This window comes from Nicotiana attenuata, chromosome 11 (genome assembly GCF_001879085.1).
Source record: "Nicotiana attenuata strain UT chromosome 11, NIATTr2, whole genome shotgun sequence".
NCBI classification, from domain to species: domain Eukaryota; kingdom Viridiplantae; phylum Streptophyta; class Magnoliopsida; order Solanales; family Solanaceae; genus Nicotiana; species Nicotiana attenuata.
In genome coordinates this window covers 32,930,407-32,949,394 of record NC_031999.1, presented here as the reverse complement: position 1 = coordinate 32,949,394, position 18,988 = coordinate 32,930,407, and positions in this window count along the sequence as shown.

The window sequence follows — 18,988 nt, the reverse complement described above, 5'->3', positions numbered from 1 at the left end:
TGCGGATACCTCGGGGCCGGGATTCAAGCCTATCTCGAGCTATCGAGGGTAGTCGAGAAAGGGATAACAGGCAAAAATATAGCTAAGCAAGGCTCTATTTTATCAATATTGAGCAAAGTAACGAAGAACAAAAGAGAAAACGTAAAGTACTAAAGCGACCTCGGGCTAATGAAGATAGATAGTTTAGAAGAAAAGAGAGAGAGAGAGAGAGAGAGAAAAAGAGAGAGAGAGAGAGAGAGAGAGAGAGATTATTGCATTTTTGGAGAAGTGGAGCAACATCCGTCCCCTACAAGGCAGGGTGAGTCCCCTTTATATAGGAGGGGAACTCGGTTATAAGTACATGTGTATTAATTACAAGAATACGAAGATGGGACGGCTTGATGCAAGGCCTCATAGTAGGCTCTAGATATGCCGGGCCTGTCAGACGTAGCCGTGTGCCTAGGGGGCTTCCCGTTCTATCCTGACCTCGGCCCCCGTTTTCCCCGAGTCGGGCTTCGACGAGCCCCGAGGCTGAGAACCCGATCGCGGCCCCCCGCCCTCGGGGTCTCGTGGCATGCTTCCGTAATATCATGATAGCGAGAAATCTAGTCTTCTAATTTCATCGCGTACAGTTGGAAGACTCATTTGTAAAGGCACATGTCGGTGCCATAAAAGTCGCAACAAGAGTCCGATGTATTCAAGATAAATCAAAAGGAGAACAAGATGCTAAGGGAGTTTGTATCCCGCTTCCAGTCAGAATGAATGGAGTTACCACCAGTCTCCGATGACTGGGCCGTACAAACCTTCACAGAGGGGTTAAATGAACGAAGTTCGATAGCTTCGAAGCAGCTGAAGCAGAACTTGATCGAATATCCCGCCGTGACTTGGGCAGATGTGCATAACAGGTACCAGTCAAAAATTAGGGTCGAGGATGACCAGTTGGGAGCCCCTTCGGTCTCAGCGTACCCAAGCAGGTTACTAACAAAGGAATCAAGAAATGTAGACATGGGGTCAAGGTTGAATAAGGAAAGATATCAGCCACGTCGAGGATCGAAGGAATGTTTCAAGGCGTAACATACCTCGGGATGATCAAAGAGCACATTGAGGTCAAAGTTCCCAGGCTCATGAGCAAAACCGGGTTTGATAGGCACTCGGGACCAGCAGAGGCACCCCGATTATTAGAGTATAACTTCAGCATCGATGCCTCGGGTATCGTCTCAGCCATTGGCAAAATTAGAGATATTAGATGGCCCAAGCCTATACAGACCGATCCTTCCTAGAAGAACCCCAACTTGATGTGCAAATATCATGGTACTCATGGGCATGTGATCGAAGGAACATTTCAAGGCGTAACATACCTCGGGATAATCGAAGAGCAGATTGAGTCAAAGTTCCCGGGGACTCATGAGCAAAATCGGGTTTGATAGGCACTCGGGACCGGCAGAGGCGCCCCGATTATCAGAGTACAACTTTAGCATCGATGCCTCGGGTATCGTCTCAGCCATTGGCAAAATTAGAGATACTAGATGGCCCAAGCCTATACAGACCGATCCTTCCCGGAAGAACCCCAACTTGATGTGCAAATATCATGGACTCATGGGCATCCGACCGAGGATTGCAGGCAGCTTAGGGAGGAGGTAGCTCAGTTGTTCAATGAGGGGCATCTTCGTGAATTTCTCAGCGACCGGGCCAAGAACCATTTCCGAGAGAGAGTGAGGAACAGGAATAATGAACCTGAAGAACCTCAACATGTCATTCACATGATTATTGGTGGAATCGACGTCCCACGGGGACCTATATTCAAACGTACCAAAGTATCCATCATAAAGGAGAAACGAACTCGGGACTACATGCCCAAGGACACCCTCACATTCAGTGAAGAAGACATCGAGGCCTTATATCAGCCTCACAACGATGCATTGGTAATTTCTATCATTTTAAATAAAGTTCAAGTTATACGTGTTCTCGTAGATCCAGGTAGCTCGGCAAATATAATTAGCTCAAGGGTCGTGGAGTTGCTCGGGTTGCTCGGTCAGATCATACCAGCATCTCGAGTCTCGAATGGCTTCAACATGACAAGTGATACGACGAAGGGGGAAATCATCCTGCCAGTCAACGTGGTCAGAACCATATAAGATACCAAATTTCATGTCATCGAAGGTGACATGAGGTATAATGCTTTGCTTGAAAGGCCGTGGATCCATAGCATGAGGGCGGTGCCATCGACCCTTCATCAAATGATGAAGTTCCCAACAAAGGATGGCGTGAAAACAATATATGGAGAGCAGCATGCAACTAAGGAGATGTTTGCAGTACACGACTTGGCACCGGTATCGACACCATCCGCATCGAAAAAGTCAAAAGACAAACAGGCGGCCAAATAGCAATTACAGCCCATGCCCTCGGTTGAGCCCGAGGAACAGGTGATCGATGAACAAGTGGTCAAGGACGAAGAAGAAGATTTCTGCACTTCTCGAGCTTTCGTTGCCCCCGAGGAATCAGATGCGACGAAGTCCACGATTGAAGAACTCGAGCAGGACGTACTGATCGTGTATCTTCCAGAACAAAAGGTATAGCTGGAGACGGGGTTAACCCGAACTCAGGAAAAAACTCATTCGATTTCTTATCAACAACATTGATTGCTTCGCCTGGTCCCACTTAGATATGACAGGGATCCCACCGGAGATAACTACCCATCGACTAAGTGTTGATCCCAGATTTAAATGGAGGTAAAGCATGCATTCATCAAAGAGGAGGTAACCAAACGTCTCAAGATAGGATCCATCAGGGAAGTAAAATATCCCGAATGGCTAGCTAACGTAGTGGGAGTCCCTAAAAAGGGGAATAAACTTAGAATGTGTGTAGACTACAAAGATTTGAACAAACCATGCCCTAAAGATTCTTTTCTGTTGCCCAACACCGATCGTTTGATCGATGCTACGGCCGACCACGAGATCCTTACCTTTCTCGATGCCTACTCCAGGTACAACCAAATTCAAATGAACCCGGAGGACCAAGAAAAGACTTCGTTCATCACGAAGTATGGTACGTATTGTTATAATGTAATGCCCTTCGGGCTAAAAAATGCAGGAGCCACATATCAACGCCTAGTTAATAAGATGTTCGAAAATCAAATAGGCAAATCCATGGAAGTTTATATTGATGACATGCTAGTTAAGTGCATGCGTGCAGAGGACCATTTGACCCATTTGTAGGTGACGTTTGATATCCTAAGAAAGTACAACATAAAGCTCAACCCCGAGAAATGCGCTTTCGGAGTCGGCTCGGGCAAGTTCTTAGGCTTCATGGTGTCGAATAGGGGTATCGAGATCAACCCTGATAAAATCAAAGCCATCGAGGACATCACCGTGGCGAACAATGTGAAATCCGTACAACGATTTATCAGTCAGATAGCTGCCCTAAGCCGATTTATCTCGAGGTCATCAGATTGGAGCCATCATTTCTTTTCCCTACTCAAGAAGAAGAACAACTTCACATGGATTCCGGAGTGCCAACAAGCCTTGGAAGAGTTAAAACGGTATCTCTCTAGCCCGCCCCTGCTCCATACTCCCAAGGATGATGAAATACTCTACTTGTATTTAGTTGCGTCTGAAGTGGCGGTAAGTGGCGTGCTGGTTCGAGAAGGGCAAGGTACGTAATTTCCTGTCTATTGTGTGAGTCAGACTCTAGGAGATGCTGAAACCAGGTACCCACATTTGGAAAAGTTAGCTCTTGCATTAATAAGTGCATCTAGGAAATTAAAACCATATTTTCAATGCCATCCTATATGCGTATTGACTACGTACCCACTTCAAAGTATCTTGCATAAGCCCGAATTATCGGGCTTATTGGCCAAATGGGCCATCGAGCTTGGAGGGTATGATATCGAATTTGGCAGACTTCGTGGCCGATTTCACGCCTACCCTCGTACCCGAAGTAGAAAAGGAACTCTTGCTAAAGAGGGGTACGTTGTTAGGGGTATGGACCCTTTTCACAAACGGTGCCTCGGATGTGAAAGGGTTTGGTCTCGGTATCATCTTGAAACTGCCTACGGGAAGTGTCATTAGGCAATCTATCAAAACTTCTAAATTGACTAACAACGAGGCCGAGTATGAAGCTATGATTGCAGGTCTCGAACTAGCCAAGGACCTTGGAGCAGAAGTCATCGAGGCAAAATGTGACTCCCTTTTGGTGGTAAATCAAGTAAACAGGAGCTTCGAGGTTCGAGACGATCGAATGCAGAGGTACTTAGACAAACTTCAAGTGACACTACACCACTTCAAGGAATAGACACTGGACCATGTACCTCAATAACAGAATAGTGAGGTCGATGCACTGGTAAACTTGGGGTCATCGGTCGAAGAAGATGATATCGTCCCAGGGACTATCGTCCAACTGTCGAGGTCGGTGGTCGAAGAAAGCCATGCAGAAATTAATTCAACAAGTTTAACGTGGGATTGGAGGAATAAATATTTCGACTATCTGAAGCATGTGAAGCTCCCCACGGACTCAAAAGAGTCAAGAGCACTTCGAGCCAAAGCAGCTCGATTCTCACTCGATGAAAATGGAACCTTGTATAGAAGAACCTTCAATGGACCACTGGCGATATGCTTGGGACCCGGGGACACCGATTATGTATTACAAGAAATCTACGAGGGCACTTGTGGGAACCATTTCGGCACCGACTCTTTAGTTCAGAAGGTGATCAAAGCAGGGTATTATTAGGATAACATGGAAAAGGATACCAAGGAGTTCGTTCGAAGATGTGATAAATGCCAAAGATATGCACCGATGATTCATCAACCCGGTGAATAACTCCATTCGGTCATGTCCCCGTGGTCATTCATGAAATGGGGGATGGACATCGTCGAGCCCCTACCTACGGCGCCAGGTAAAGCTAAATTTATTTTGTTTATGATGGAGTGCTTCTCAAAATGGGTAGAAGCGCAGGCCTTCGAGAAGATAGAGAAATAAAAGTCATCAACTTCATATGGGACCACATCATATGTCGGTTTGGGATACCTGCTGAAATAGCATGTGACAATGGGAAACAATGCATCAACAACAAAGTAACAAAAATTCCTCGAGGACAATAAAATCAAAAGAATACTATCAGCGCCTTACCACCCAAGTGCAAATGGTCAGACCGAATCCATGAACAAAACCATCATTCGAAACTTAAAAAAAGGTTAAATGATGCAAATAAGAAATGGAGAGAGGTATTGCCCGAGGTACTATGGGCATATCGAAAGACATCAAAGTCAAGCACGGGGGAGACCCCGTTTTCTTTTGTGTACAGGTCCGAATCATTGATCCTAGTCGAAGTCGGGGAACCTAGCGTCAGGTTTCAGCATGCCACCAAAGACTCAAATCACGAAGCTATGAACACTTCTCTCGAACTACTAGATGAAAAGCATGAGGCTTTATTAATTCGAATGGTCGTACAAAAACAAAGGATCGATAGGTATTACAACAGAAGGATGAACCTTCGACATTTCGGAGTCGGGAACTTAGTCTTGAGGAAAGTCACTCTCAACACTCGAGACCCAAACGAAGGGAAACTAGGCCTCAATTGGGAAGGACAGTACCGTGTCCTTGGAGTCGTAGGGAAAGGATCCTACAAACTTAGCACAATGGAAGGCGAGCAACTACCAAACAATTGGAATGTATTGTTGCTCAAACGCTATTACTGCTGAGACGTTCGATTGGAAACATCAAGGCATCTTTCAGCTCGAAGACCTTGGGTTTTAAAGCATGCGTTGCACTCTTTTTACCTTGGATCGGGTTTTATCCCAAATGGGTTTTACCGGCAAGGTTTTTAATGAAGCAACACCTATATGATACCTAAGGAATATTCAACAAGTATTCAAGGCTTCTTTTCAATCAACCTCGAATACTGGGGGGCATCACCCTCAGAGGACGCATTCTCGAAGAAAGGAATTCATGCCAATGAGGGCCTCGATAGGGGAATGTTGTAATGGGCCAAACAGTCAAATGAACCATGTCCATATAGAATAGTTGAGCCCCCAGTAGCAAAACATGCACATATGTATAAATTATTTGAAAATATATCAAAACACTTTGTGCCTCAAAGAAGTCTATTGTTTTCACAAGTCCCGGGCTAAAACTTAGCTCGAAGATCGAACCTTAAGTGGTAACCTATTATCGATCGTTGACCAAAATACAAAATTTGAGGGTATACTCTACCCCAAATTTAATTCAACGCTCAAAGGTTAGAGCATCAAAAATTAAACAAACTCTGAAGAAAAACTAAAGGCAAACAATTAAGGAAACTCCTTTTTATATATACAAAAATATATTACACGGGAGTCCTACAAAGCAAAAATTACAAAAAGATAGAAAAAATTCTACCTACTCCAGAGGGGCATTCCCCCCGAACCTGTCGCTTCCCCGGGACCAGCCTCTTCCCCGGGGGTAACTTCTTCGGCAACCCCCTCCTCTTCATCATCTTCGACGTCATCATCATCGTCGAAGGAAAGCACAAATTTGGCATCAGCCTCATCTGCCTTAGCTTGCTTTATCTCCTCAGAAAGATCAAAGCACTTAGCATGAATCTCTTCGAGGTCTCCCTTTGGGTTCGGTGCCGGATGTAATCATTGCTTCTTTTCTCTCGAACGGAAGCCTCGCTCAACTCCATTTGAGCATCGGCATCATCCTTCAAATAGATAGCCACCGTCCTATTGGCCTTGGCTTGTATTACGTTGGCCTCGACCTTGGTTTCCACAACTTCGGCCTTGGCCTTTGCAAGACCAGCCTCGAGCTCGGCTAGTCTGCCAGCTTGAACCAAGTTGCTCCCTTGAGCATTCCGAAGTTGAATCTCGAGGACTAATACTTTTGCTAGTGCATCATTTTTAGCCACAACGAGGGCGTCCATCTTCGCTTTCCATTCATTGCACTCGGCTCGGACTTGGTCGACTTCACCTCGGAGCTGCCCAATCATATCTAGCTTTTATTGCAGCTGAGACATTGAAGTATTAGCCTTCGAAGATGGGAGAGGTAGCCCGTATTCTTTTAGAACAAAGGTTACCTGCTTTTCTAATTCACTCTCATATTCATGAGCTTTGGTCAACTCCGATCAAAGATGCTTCAGTTCTCCCTCCTATTTGTCAAGGAGAAGCCTAAGGGTTTTCTCCTCATTTGAAGCCCTATGACAATTCAACTTCACAATGGCGCAATTCGGTCTCCAATTTGTCGAAGGCCTACACAAAGGAAAGGAATGATCGATTAGACAAAAGGGGAAAAGTATGGCATCGGAGAAATATCAGTGCCACTAAAAACTTACAATTAAGCAAAGACGCTGAGCCTCCTCAAAGATTGAGCTCGCATCCGCTGGGTCGGCCTCATCGACCTTGGAAAAATAACCATGGAAGGGACCGTCTTCACTCGGGAGTCAGCCGAGCTCGGACGTCTTCACGTTCTGAGCATCCCTGATGGTATCATCGGAGAAGGCTGGAAACAACGAAGGTTGACCTGCTGTCATGGCTTCGGGGAGATCACCCGAGACGCTCTGTTCAAGCAAAGGAGCTTCGAAGCTCGCTCCCTTTGGAGTATTTCCAAAAGTCTGAGAAGCAGTTGCCGCGTCAGGTGATGTAGGGCCTTCATTCCCCTTTCCTTTCTCGAGGCTAGGGGCCCCTATCTCAGCATGCTTGATAGCCTTGAAAGATTTCTTAGTTCGAGTTACCAGCGTTGAACCCTCCATCTCGTCACTATCATCATCCAGGAACTGGTGGGTCGAGTCAACATACACACTGATGACGACGCTTTTCCTACGCCTCCAAGCGGGCTCTGCTTGGCTCTGGGTGACCTCTCTTTTCGAGGAGTTCTTTCTCTTGTTATCCTCCTTTGGCTTTGGAGCCAAAGATCCTACTTCCTCCCAGGAAGGGGGCGGCCTCATCTCAAAGAACTCATCAATACCTGCGAAAGAGGAATAAGGTCACATGAAGAAAGACATTCTTAATGAGGAAAGAAACATCATGACACGTACCGTGATGTTTCGCTTCCCATTTGACCTTCGACAAGTCCTGCTATTTGCATTTGTCGCACGGTAAAGTAGTAGCTAGTTTTCGAACCTAGTCCTCGAGGTTGAGGATCGCATTAGGCATCCACGGAACCGCTGTAGAGAGCGGAAAGGAGTAATTATGCAAAGTTTAGCAAAATTTATGGAAAAGAACTAAAAGAATTCCACTCACGTTCGAAATTCCATTCCTCGAGGAACAACGGGAAATCCTAGGGAATAATATCGACGGTCCTCACCCGGATGAACCGGCTCATCCAACCTCGATCCTTGCCTTTGTCATTACTGGCGAAGAAGGACTTGGTTGATCGGCATTGGAGTTTGATTAAACCTCGGAAATGTTGAGGTCGATATAATCAGATGAGGTGGCTAAGAGTGAACTCGAGCCCGACCTTTTCGCTAAAGAACCTCATCATTATTACGATCCGGCAAAAGGACAGATGAATCTAGTCCAGGGTTACTCGATATCTTCGGCAGAATTCAAGCACAAGCGGGTTGAGGGGACCCAACGTAAAGGGGTATGTATATACACTCAAGAACCCCTCTACGTAAGTTGTAATATCCTCCCTCGAGAAGGTATTTGCAGAACGGCCTTCTCTCCCCATTTACACTCACTCCTCATAGCATCGAGGTGATTTTCCTCAATTGACCTTATGTACCTCGATGCATGCTCTCGACGGCCGGCGATGTCGGGAGGGTTCTCGACTATAAAGTCCCTTTTAAGGTAAATATGCCCGGTACAATCTTGTGAAATGCCGGCGGTTTACCGCCGGCTGGACGGGAAGTAGAAGTGGAGTTTCCTTCTTTCTAAGGAACGGACTTGGAGGTTTTGCCATCGATTCTTTAGAAGAAGAAGTTAGAAATGAATAAACCGGCGAGGTTTTGAGCCGATGCAAGTAGAAAAGGAAACATATAGAAGAGAATAGGTGTTGCAAGATGTAAAAGCCCTTAATGAGAAGAGAAAACAAGTATTTATAGAGGAAGGCGGTGACGGTTCATTAATATTGATGGCCGACCGGCTCTGATGCGTATTTAATGCTTTTGGGGAAGAGAACCGACAAGACGCTTCGGTCATTTCAACGCTTACATCATAAGATTGATGTCATCATAAAGGACTTCGAAAATTCAAAACGTTTCATATCATTTCATTCTAAGAAACGCGGGGACTATATGTATACGGTCGAAATCGGAGAGCTCGATTTCAAGGACTGAACGGAACCCCGGGCCCAATTTCGGGGTAGCACGAAGTAAAAGACCAGATCTGACTGGAAAATGCATACCCCGGGGGAGCAAATCGAAGACCCGCCATGATTTGCCTCGAGGTCAGTACATTTTCGATGACACTCAAGAAAGAGCGAGAATTCTCAAGAACACGTGGGTTAGGGTATATGTTAAGGGATAAGATTTGTACGAAATAGTATAAATCCGTACTAAGTTGTTATACAGCTGTACCAATAGAATTCTTTGTCATAATTGGAAATGTACCATATTAGGGTTTTCCCCTTCTATATAAAGGTGACCCCAATCTTTGTAAAAGACAATCTCATTTCACTACAATAGAATATTCCACTCTGCTTTTCTCGTTTACTGTGCTCCATAATTGTTCTTCAGCTTTAGTATTTTTATTTTATTGTTCATACTTCATTGACTCCTAGCTCACCTCGAGGTCCCCGAGATAACCGAGCTTGAGGTCCCCATTGCTCTAACAACCTTGGTTTGGTTTATCAATTCTTCTTACTTAAACCTAATATTACTTGTATATTCACTAGTATTGGAATAAATCACATATCATTAAAATCACAAGTTATCTTTAATTGTTACTTATTTTTTTCGAGGTAAACAACATACTTAACTATTTTGTTTACGGAAACAATAATTGTAATATATTTTAAAAATTATTTATTCTGAAATTTATTATATTTTAAACTGAAAAGTTACCACCATATAATATAACTTCATATATTATATTAGAAGAATAATAGTGAAGCATGAGGTCATCCCAAGTTTCAGATAGAGAAAATGATACTTCGCACTTTAAAGATAAAATTTAACTAGATTTTATGATAAAATCTAATCTATATCTATATTACAGATTTGTATAGATAATTTGTAATACTAAGAGTGTATTTTTAATTGAAAGCTAAAATGCACAATCGTTAATCTTCTTATTATATTATATCATTTTGAGATTTTGTATACGTTTGAATTAATATACAAAAATATTTGAATTGAGAAAAAGCTTATAAATTTGAATTGAGAGATAAAAAAAATTGAATTAATTTAATAAAAAATACTTTCTTCTCTCTTCCCCTATTTATATTTGTCTCGCAGGTTATTATCAATTTAAACAAAATAAACTATATATAATAATAAAATAATTACAATCAACATAATAAAAAATATAAATATTAAAACATTATATTGAAAATAAAATAGAAGAAAATTACAATTGCTTATTCCATATAATGTAGAAAAAATATTAAAATGTTAATACATTTTATATAAAGTAGTAAAAGAGTATATATTTTGGACGAAGTAAAAAATCAATATTAGCATTAACTATAAATTAATTTCAGCTATAAATTATAGATAAATACTAAATTTAAAAAAATAAAATAAAGTAAGTAAATAATACTCAATATATTATTGATAAATTTAGACAATTGAAGAATTAAGCAAGCTTGAAAGTGAAGCTAAGTGGCAGTCAAGCTTGATATAAAGATAATATATTAAAATTTGTCTAAATTATATTAAAGGGATGGTAGTCAAACTTGATATGAAGTCAATTGGGGTATTGAGAAAAAGTAAAAAATATAGAATGATGAGACTTATTTAAATTTGAGATGAGAAAGTGATATTTTAATTATGATAAAAAATACAATAGATAATACCATGTAATTAAAATCTTAATAAAATCAAAATCAATTAATATTTACCAATGAAATAATTTTAAATAATGAATAAAATAAATAAACTTACTCACATGAAAAACAAAAAATTTATTATAAATTATAAAAAAAAATTATTTGAATTTAAGATGAAAAAGTAATTTTTAAATTATGATGAGAAAATTCATACAAATAATAAAACATAACTAAAATCCTAATAGATAAAGTCAAAATAAAAAGATATAGAACAATGAATGAATTTTAAGTAAAAGAGTAACAAATTAATAATCAACTTTCTCAGGAGTAAAAAATCTATAATATTTTTGTTATATTAAAGGAGGTAATGAGCAAGAACATTAAATTGAAATGCAAACTAATAAAAAAATTAAATGATAGTGCAATTGTACTAAGCAACATAAAGCACTAAAGATTGTTGACGGTCAATTTTGACCCTACCTTTTTAAATTAATTTATTTATACTTCAAAATTTACAATAAATATTTTAAAGTATTTTCTAGTAACAAAAACTTATTTTTTACAAATTAATTAAGTATTAGCTTTTAAAATTAATCACGTAGTATTAACACTATGTATTACAAATATATTAACTATTTTTAAGATTATTAAAATAATTCTTATATATACATTACATAGGTTCTATAATTAATTTGATAAACTACTCTTTAATTTCTAGTTAATTAGGCTATTGTGTGAAATCCGAAATTAGTGTTGCGATTTGGAAAATAAAGTATGTTTATATAATTAAAACAATCACTAGTATATATAGTAATTATAATTTTTACCACATTTGTTGAAATTGTTAAGTTTATTTAAATTAAATTCAAAAGGGGATTAAAAGACAAAAAGGGCTACAATTGCAACTCTCAATCAAGTGTAAAATGGCTATTCTTCAAATAATTTTCAGCCTAATTACTAAGGCCCAAACGAAATATACTGAGTCCAAACATTCCCATCTTTTCCCTGTTGTCGATCCAAGCCACTCTATTTGCACCAATCACGACACGCCACATCACCCTACACGCCACTCACACAAGAAACATAACGACTCTAAGTCGTCTGTTTCTCAGATCAATGGCTCACAATTGATCTCTGTTTCTCTTTAATTTAAAAAACCCAGAGATCTAATCTCAACCATCCGATCAAAGTAATCCAGCGGCCACCAAATTTTCTCACGTAAATCATTTCTAAATTTCCAATTACAAAAATAATCGGAGCCGTCGATCAACAGATCCAACGGCTCCCGTTCCATCTCTCGTCTTTAATCTTAGAGACGGATCGCACTACCCCAAAAACCTAATAATTTCTCTTTGACATGGCCGCTCTCATTTCCTTTTCCTCTCTTTCCCCCCCCCCCCTCCCCCCATCCCTTCCAACCCATTAGTTATGGAAACCTTGCACGAATTAGTGCAAGGTCACAAGAATTCGTGCAAGGTCACAAGACTTTCAGCAAATCCTCATTCCATGCTTTTTCATCCCCAAATCCCGCTAATTTTCCCTCTTTGCTTTTCAAATATGAGAGATTAGACGCGGCCAGTAAGGTTGAAACCCTATTCTTCGTTTTTTCAAATCAAACTTACAGATTCTCCTCCTTTGTCCCTAGGAGATGAAGACAGTGAGTCCAGTTTCCATTCTCGTCGATTGAATTCGAAAACACCAATTTGAAACCCTAGACCTAAATGATGAAACTTCACTTTATCTAGTTTCTCCACTCGTTCTTCCAAATCGAAGCATGCATGTGCACGTTTCAGAGCTTCATCATGAATCTTCTGTACCTAGAGGTCAAACATAGTGACCTATGGGTTTTTGGGCTTTTTCTGTTAGGTTTTATTTCAACGGTCAATTGCTCTCCACTTAGGTAAAAACTATCACTGATTCCCCTATGTCTCTGAGAATTTTCACTCGATTTGCTATCTTCATCAATTTTTCGTCGCATTCCACAACTGTTTTGAATCTATGAAACCCTAGAGCCTTAATGGCACTATAAAAGGGGCCTTTAATGTTCTCACTAACATACTACCTAACACTGTAAAACATCTATGCGATCATCTAAGAGCAATTCTGAGAAAAAAACCCAGGGTTCCATACTGTTTTTTCCTTTTTCGTTTCTGAGTACTATTGTTGCTTAGAGCTTGAAGTTTTTGGGGTTTTAAGCAACTAAGAGAGATCTCGTTTGGTCTGTTGCCCCTCAAAAAGGTCAGTACATTTCTAACTTCTCTCTTTAATCATCTTATCTGAACATTATGAATATGTTGGTTGTCTTCTGTGAACTATTGTTGCTTATGATGCTTGTAACTAGCATGGGAATGTTTATTTTCTGTTTATGAAAGAATATTGTCTACTTGTGATCAATTTTCATGCCTATTGAGTCTTTAATTGATGATTGATCAAGTTATTATGCGATTCCTGATAACTTTCATTTCTGAGTTTAAACAGTCTGTATGTTTAAGTTGTAATGTGCCTTGAATGACTGCTCATGTTTACCTGAACTTCATAGTCTTTCATTGATGATTCTACTGTGATTTTCATCTCTGCCTATTGTTTACCATGTGATATGTTTGTCTTGTGATCGAGTTTATGATTTAATAATCCTAACTTAGATAAATTTGAAAATTCATAAGTTCATAGCATGAAAATCTAAATGTTCAAATGCTTTCCTTCTCTATGCATGTATCTGCTAACTCTTAAGACAACTTCTGGGCTATCACTGTGGTATTCACATGATTACACCTAACTGTTGGTTGCATTTGCATGAAACAATGTTGTTTGAGTTAAGCTGTCTTCATTTCATAAACATCAATAGTTCTACTGTATATATTCTGCTAAGATTAAGTTATCCTCTTCTTCATAGAACAAGTTATGATCATTTTTTGTAATAGTTAGATGGTAATTGTTGTTAAGATGAACTTGGTTGTCACATGTTAGCTAAAACCTTTAGTTACATGTTTAAGTCAAAACCTATTTGGTGTAGTATTTTTTTTTGTTTCTTTAATCTCTTTAGTAACACTGCTGACTCTATGAAGCTTATGTTTAGTTATCATTAAATTATCTTCCATAAAAAGAGGATTTAGTCATAATACATCATATGATGTATTATGCTCAAGACTTCAAATAGCTTAACGGAATGCAAATGCTCAAACCGATAGGCTGGATCGTTACAATTCTCAATCCAAGTTTAGATATGTTACTTACCTCGAACAAGATGAATCCAATATCTAGCAAGACAAACAATACTCTAGAAACTCCATCCCGCGCGTAACAACCTCCGAACAACTCAAAACTAATCAAAAACAACTAAAATACATCTAATAATGCCTAAGGAAACAATCCCAAATGAGAAAGGTCAAATCTTTACACATTTACTCAAAGTCAACCAAAAAGTAAAATCCGGACACGCACCTCAGAACCGACAAAACTTACAAAATCCGACAACCCATTCAATTAGGAGTTCAACCACACTAATTTTATCCGATTCCGACTCCGAATCGAGGTTCAAAATCCAATTTTTCTCTTTAGAAAAGTTTTTGATAAAAATCCTCAATTCTTCAATCAAAATATAGATTAATCCACAAATGAACTACTGGAATCATGTTAAAATATAAAAATTGAGACTAGGTACTGACCACCATGAAAATGCGAGAATAACACCGCAAAAATCACCTCAATCGAAGCTCTAGAACTAAAGATATGCTCAAAATACCAAAAGAACGCACTCTGATTTTGTATACACAAGCATCTCCGCTTTTGCACCCAAAAAGCCGCACCTGCGAATTTCCAGTTGTCATTCCCGCTTTTAAATACCATTTTTCGCACCAGTGGGGTTGCAGGTGCGGACCCAATTTCGCATTTGCGAAGCAACAACACCAGCTATTTTCTCCGATACAAAAATGAGCATAACTTCCTTATACGATATCCAAATTCAACGATTCTTTTTGCTATAGCTCCGTAATTACGATTCGGATCTAATACTTCAATAAAATCATAAATTCGAGCTCATTTGCTTAATATTGTACGATTTATTCTTGAAGAAACGGCGTCAAAACATAAAATATGAGCTCAACACAATCCAAGCCTATATGAAACTCACCCGAGCCCCTCGGGCCCCCATCCGAACATACCAACAAGTCTTATAATATAAAACAGACTTACTTGAGGCCTCAAATAACACATAACAACATCAAAACCACGAACCACACATCAAATCGAACTTAATACCTTTTGATCTTTCAACTTCCAAACCCGAGCCGGACCATATCAAACCAACTCGGAATGACCTCAAATTTTGCACATAAGTCCCAATTGATGTAACGAAGCTATACAAATTCCCGGAACCACAATCCGAACCCGATATCATCAAGGTCATCTCCTGATCAAACTTATGAACATTCCAAACCTTAAAATTGCCAACTTTCGCCAAATAGTGCTAAAACCTTCTAGAAGCATCCAAATGCAAATCTGGGTATACGCCCAAGTCCAAAATCACCATCCGGAACTAACGGAACCATCAAAACTTCGATCCGGGGTCAAATACACAAAAAGTCAAACTTGGTCAACTCTTCAAACTTAAAGCTTCCTAGTTGAGAATCAATCTTCCAAATCAATCCTGAATCACCTGAAAACAGAAAATCGACTATTCACACAAGTCATAATACATCATATGGAGCTACTCATGCCCTCAAACCACCAAGAGAAGTTCAAAGGCTCAAAACGACCGATCGGGTCATTACATTCTCCCCCCACTTAAACATACGTTCGTATTCGAACATGCCAAGAGTCATTTCAAAGCCATCAAATCCCTGTGTAACCTTACCATGCACATACCCCGAGGTGATCCCATATCACCCCAATCCATATAAGCCTGAAAACACAACATAATTGAAGATCACTGCTTTAACCTTAGTCCGCAAACCTTAGAACCCAATTTCTAACCTCCAGAATCCATTACCAAACCCGAATCTCATGTCTACACCCTCTATAAGTCTGAACAAGATCTATCAAGCCATAATCATAACCCAAGATGAAATCACATAATATACCACATAACTCGCATACTCGTAGCAATAATTTTCAATCACTATAGCTGCTTAAAAACAAACCCGGTATCGGTAATTAACCTTATATCAAATAAAACTTCGTTCAAAATCTTCATACACCGCCGATGATGAAAGAAACATGCAGAAACTCATAGCCACTAATCAGATCAACAAGTCATGGAGCTCTCTCTCGTCCGACAAGAACCAAGACCAAATTCTAAGCCGACTTCTAATATTACTTCCAAATATACCATAATCACATCCGATAGTACACATTCTAGGTCCAATGACCTCATATCATCAAACACAACTGTTCAATTGACATGCCAAACGAATACAACCTAAAGCCACAAATCATGCAATCTTTGCACCAATAAGAAACAGTTCAAATGTAATCAAACATGGAAAATGACTCAAATGAGAGAACCATCCCGCAAGCTCAACCAAATACCACCACAAGCGCAATGCTAAGAACCTTTGTGTTAAATCTGTGTGTCTTGGTTCTACTATGTGTAATAGGTTCTTAGCATTGCTCTTGTGGTGGTATTTGATCAAAAATCCCACTGCAATGCGTGGCCCATCCAAACGCTGGTCCATATGAAGTACCTCAAGTCACAATGCTCAAAATCAACAACCACACGCAAGTAGACATCAGTTACACGAAGTGCATGATCATAACCATGGAGAAGCGAATAACACAATATATCAAAGCCCGAAAAGACCGTAACCAAGGCACAACCAACCATTCAACACCCCAAGAGCCATCTTGCTCGAATTTCGATACTAGGCCCAAATAAAACCGCATCATATGTGCATATAACCAACAAGTCATAACCCATCGTAGCATAGAAAAGTAATACATAGAACATATCGGAACACGAAAAAGATTAAATCTTACCGAAAATAGTGATGAGTCAACAAACCCGACCTAGTGTCGAATACACATCCTCATTGGGCCTACCATTAGTCCCCCTAATCAACTCTAGTTATCCCCAAATGGATAAATAGACCTCCAAGAGTCCACTGTAACCTAACCATAACACATACCATCAACATGCTTAATTGGACATATCTTTGCAGTCCACAACCAAAAACCATCTACCTTTAAGACTTTAGTCTCCAAACCCCAAGAATATAAAAGAATCACTATATCTGATCTCATATCTACTATTCAAATAATTGACACATCCTTCATACATAATCCTTCCACGAGAAATACTTTCATAATTCTTCTATGACACATAGAAAAATCTGAACATCAGCAGTCGATCAACCAGGCTAGTACCACAATACCAATGAAGCATTCGTAAGCCAAAACTTAGTGCACCTTCTGAATGTACACTCTTCTCAGGTAATACCAAATAATGCCAACACTTTTCTCACCATATGAAATCGTTTGTGCTGCATAAACTCATGACCTTTCTTTTGAAACTGAACTATATACTTGCACATGCAAATCCCAAACTTGCACCACGCACCGCCTCTATCAGGCCATCATATGAAAACATGAAAACCTTATTATCAACTCTGAGTCACAAGCAGAATTCATACTCAATTAGCTAGAAACCTTTCACATGATCCTATTCAGGAGAAATTCACAACGCACAACAAACTCCCCATGCCGATAGAAAATATCCATCACAAGCCGTGGTAGAATTCATCGAGAACACTTTGAAACCCATCTGTACATAACCAAGCTATCAGAACTTAATCCCTCTAACTCAATCAAGTCACGTAGGTCGCCAAACCCAAGACTATTTCCACAAAACACCTGTAGAATCTCACCAAATCATAAGTACCCAAGGAACCGATCATATCCATTACCACGTTGTTCCAACCTACTACCAAGTTGTCCTATTTCTCCGAGTTCCTTCCTAATTACCCTCAAGTTGATACTTCTCCTTGCTCACCACAAAGTATCCTAGCATAAAACATCACCGCCCTAAAGCCCATAAGCCATTGTATTCCCTCTTAAGCACCCTAAAAGTACCACAACCGAGACACCCACTTTGAAGAAAAATTTTGTGAATATAAAGTGTTTTCTTTTACCTTTATAATACAAAAATATAGAATCCATAGTGATACAAAAATACTGCAAGTCCCGACACCATCCGATGCAAATCTCAGATTCTAGCCTTATACAACTCCGAAAAATCCTCAAATGGAACATATGAATCTTAAACTCTTTAGAACATCATAGAGAGTCATCCACCATATTTATATCTCAAATGAACCGCCCCAACAAACCGAATGATCTATGCTCCATTATCACACTAGCACCCAAAGAAGTAATCCACGCCTCTAAGCAACCGAGCAAATTCCTTTTTCTTAGTACATTACATCCGTCACGAACATCAAACCTAAATCATTCCAAGTTAGGTGCTATCATGGCCTATAGTTGGAATTGGATCCTAACAGCTCGGTATCAGAGCTCTAGGTTCACATAGGTCTCACAAGTCATGAGCGGGCCTAATAGAGTCTTATGGATCAGTGTGGAGACATCCGTACTTATCTTCGAGAGGCTATAGGGTGTTAGGAAACTTCTATTTTTTCATTTCCTATCGTGCAGTTGATGTTGTGATAAGTATCTTTCTCTTATTCTCTCACAGATGGTGAGAACGCGCGCGACAAATGTACCCTGCAGTGGAGGAGCTGATCCCCCTGTTGCTAGAGGCCGAGGCAGAGGCCTAGGGAGGGCTCCAGCTCCTGCTAGAGGAGAGGGTGTCCTAGAGTTTCTCCCGTTTTGCACCAACGGATCTAGTCAAAGATCATGTTATTGAGGAGCAGGATGAGGTACCTGTAGATGAGCCGGCCCCTGCAGATTTCATGTGTGCACTAGGATTTCAGGAGGTCATGGGCCATATGCTTCGGTTCATGGACTCTATGACGCAGGTTGGTTTATTTCCAGTAGACCCAGCCATATCTCAGGGCGGGGGGGGGGGGGGGGGTAGGGGGAAGGCGCAACGACGTACCCCTGTCCGCGTCGAACGGTCCTAACGGACGGGACCACGTACGTTCGGTTCGACCGTTATACG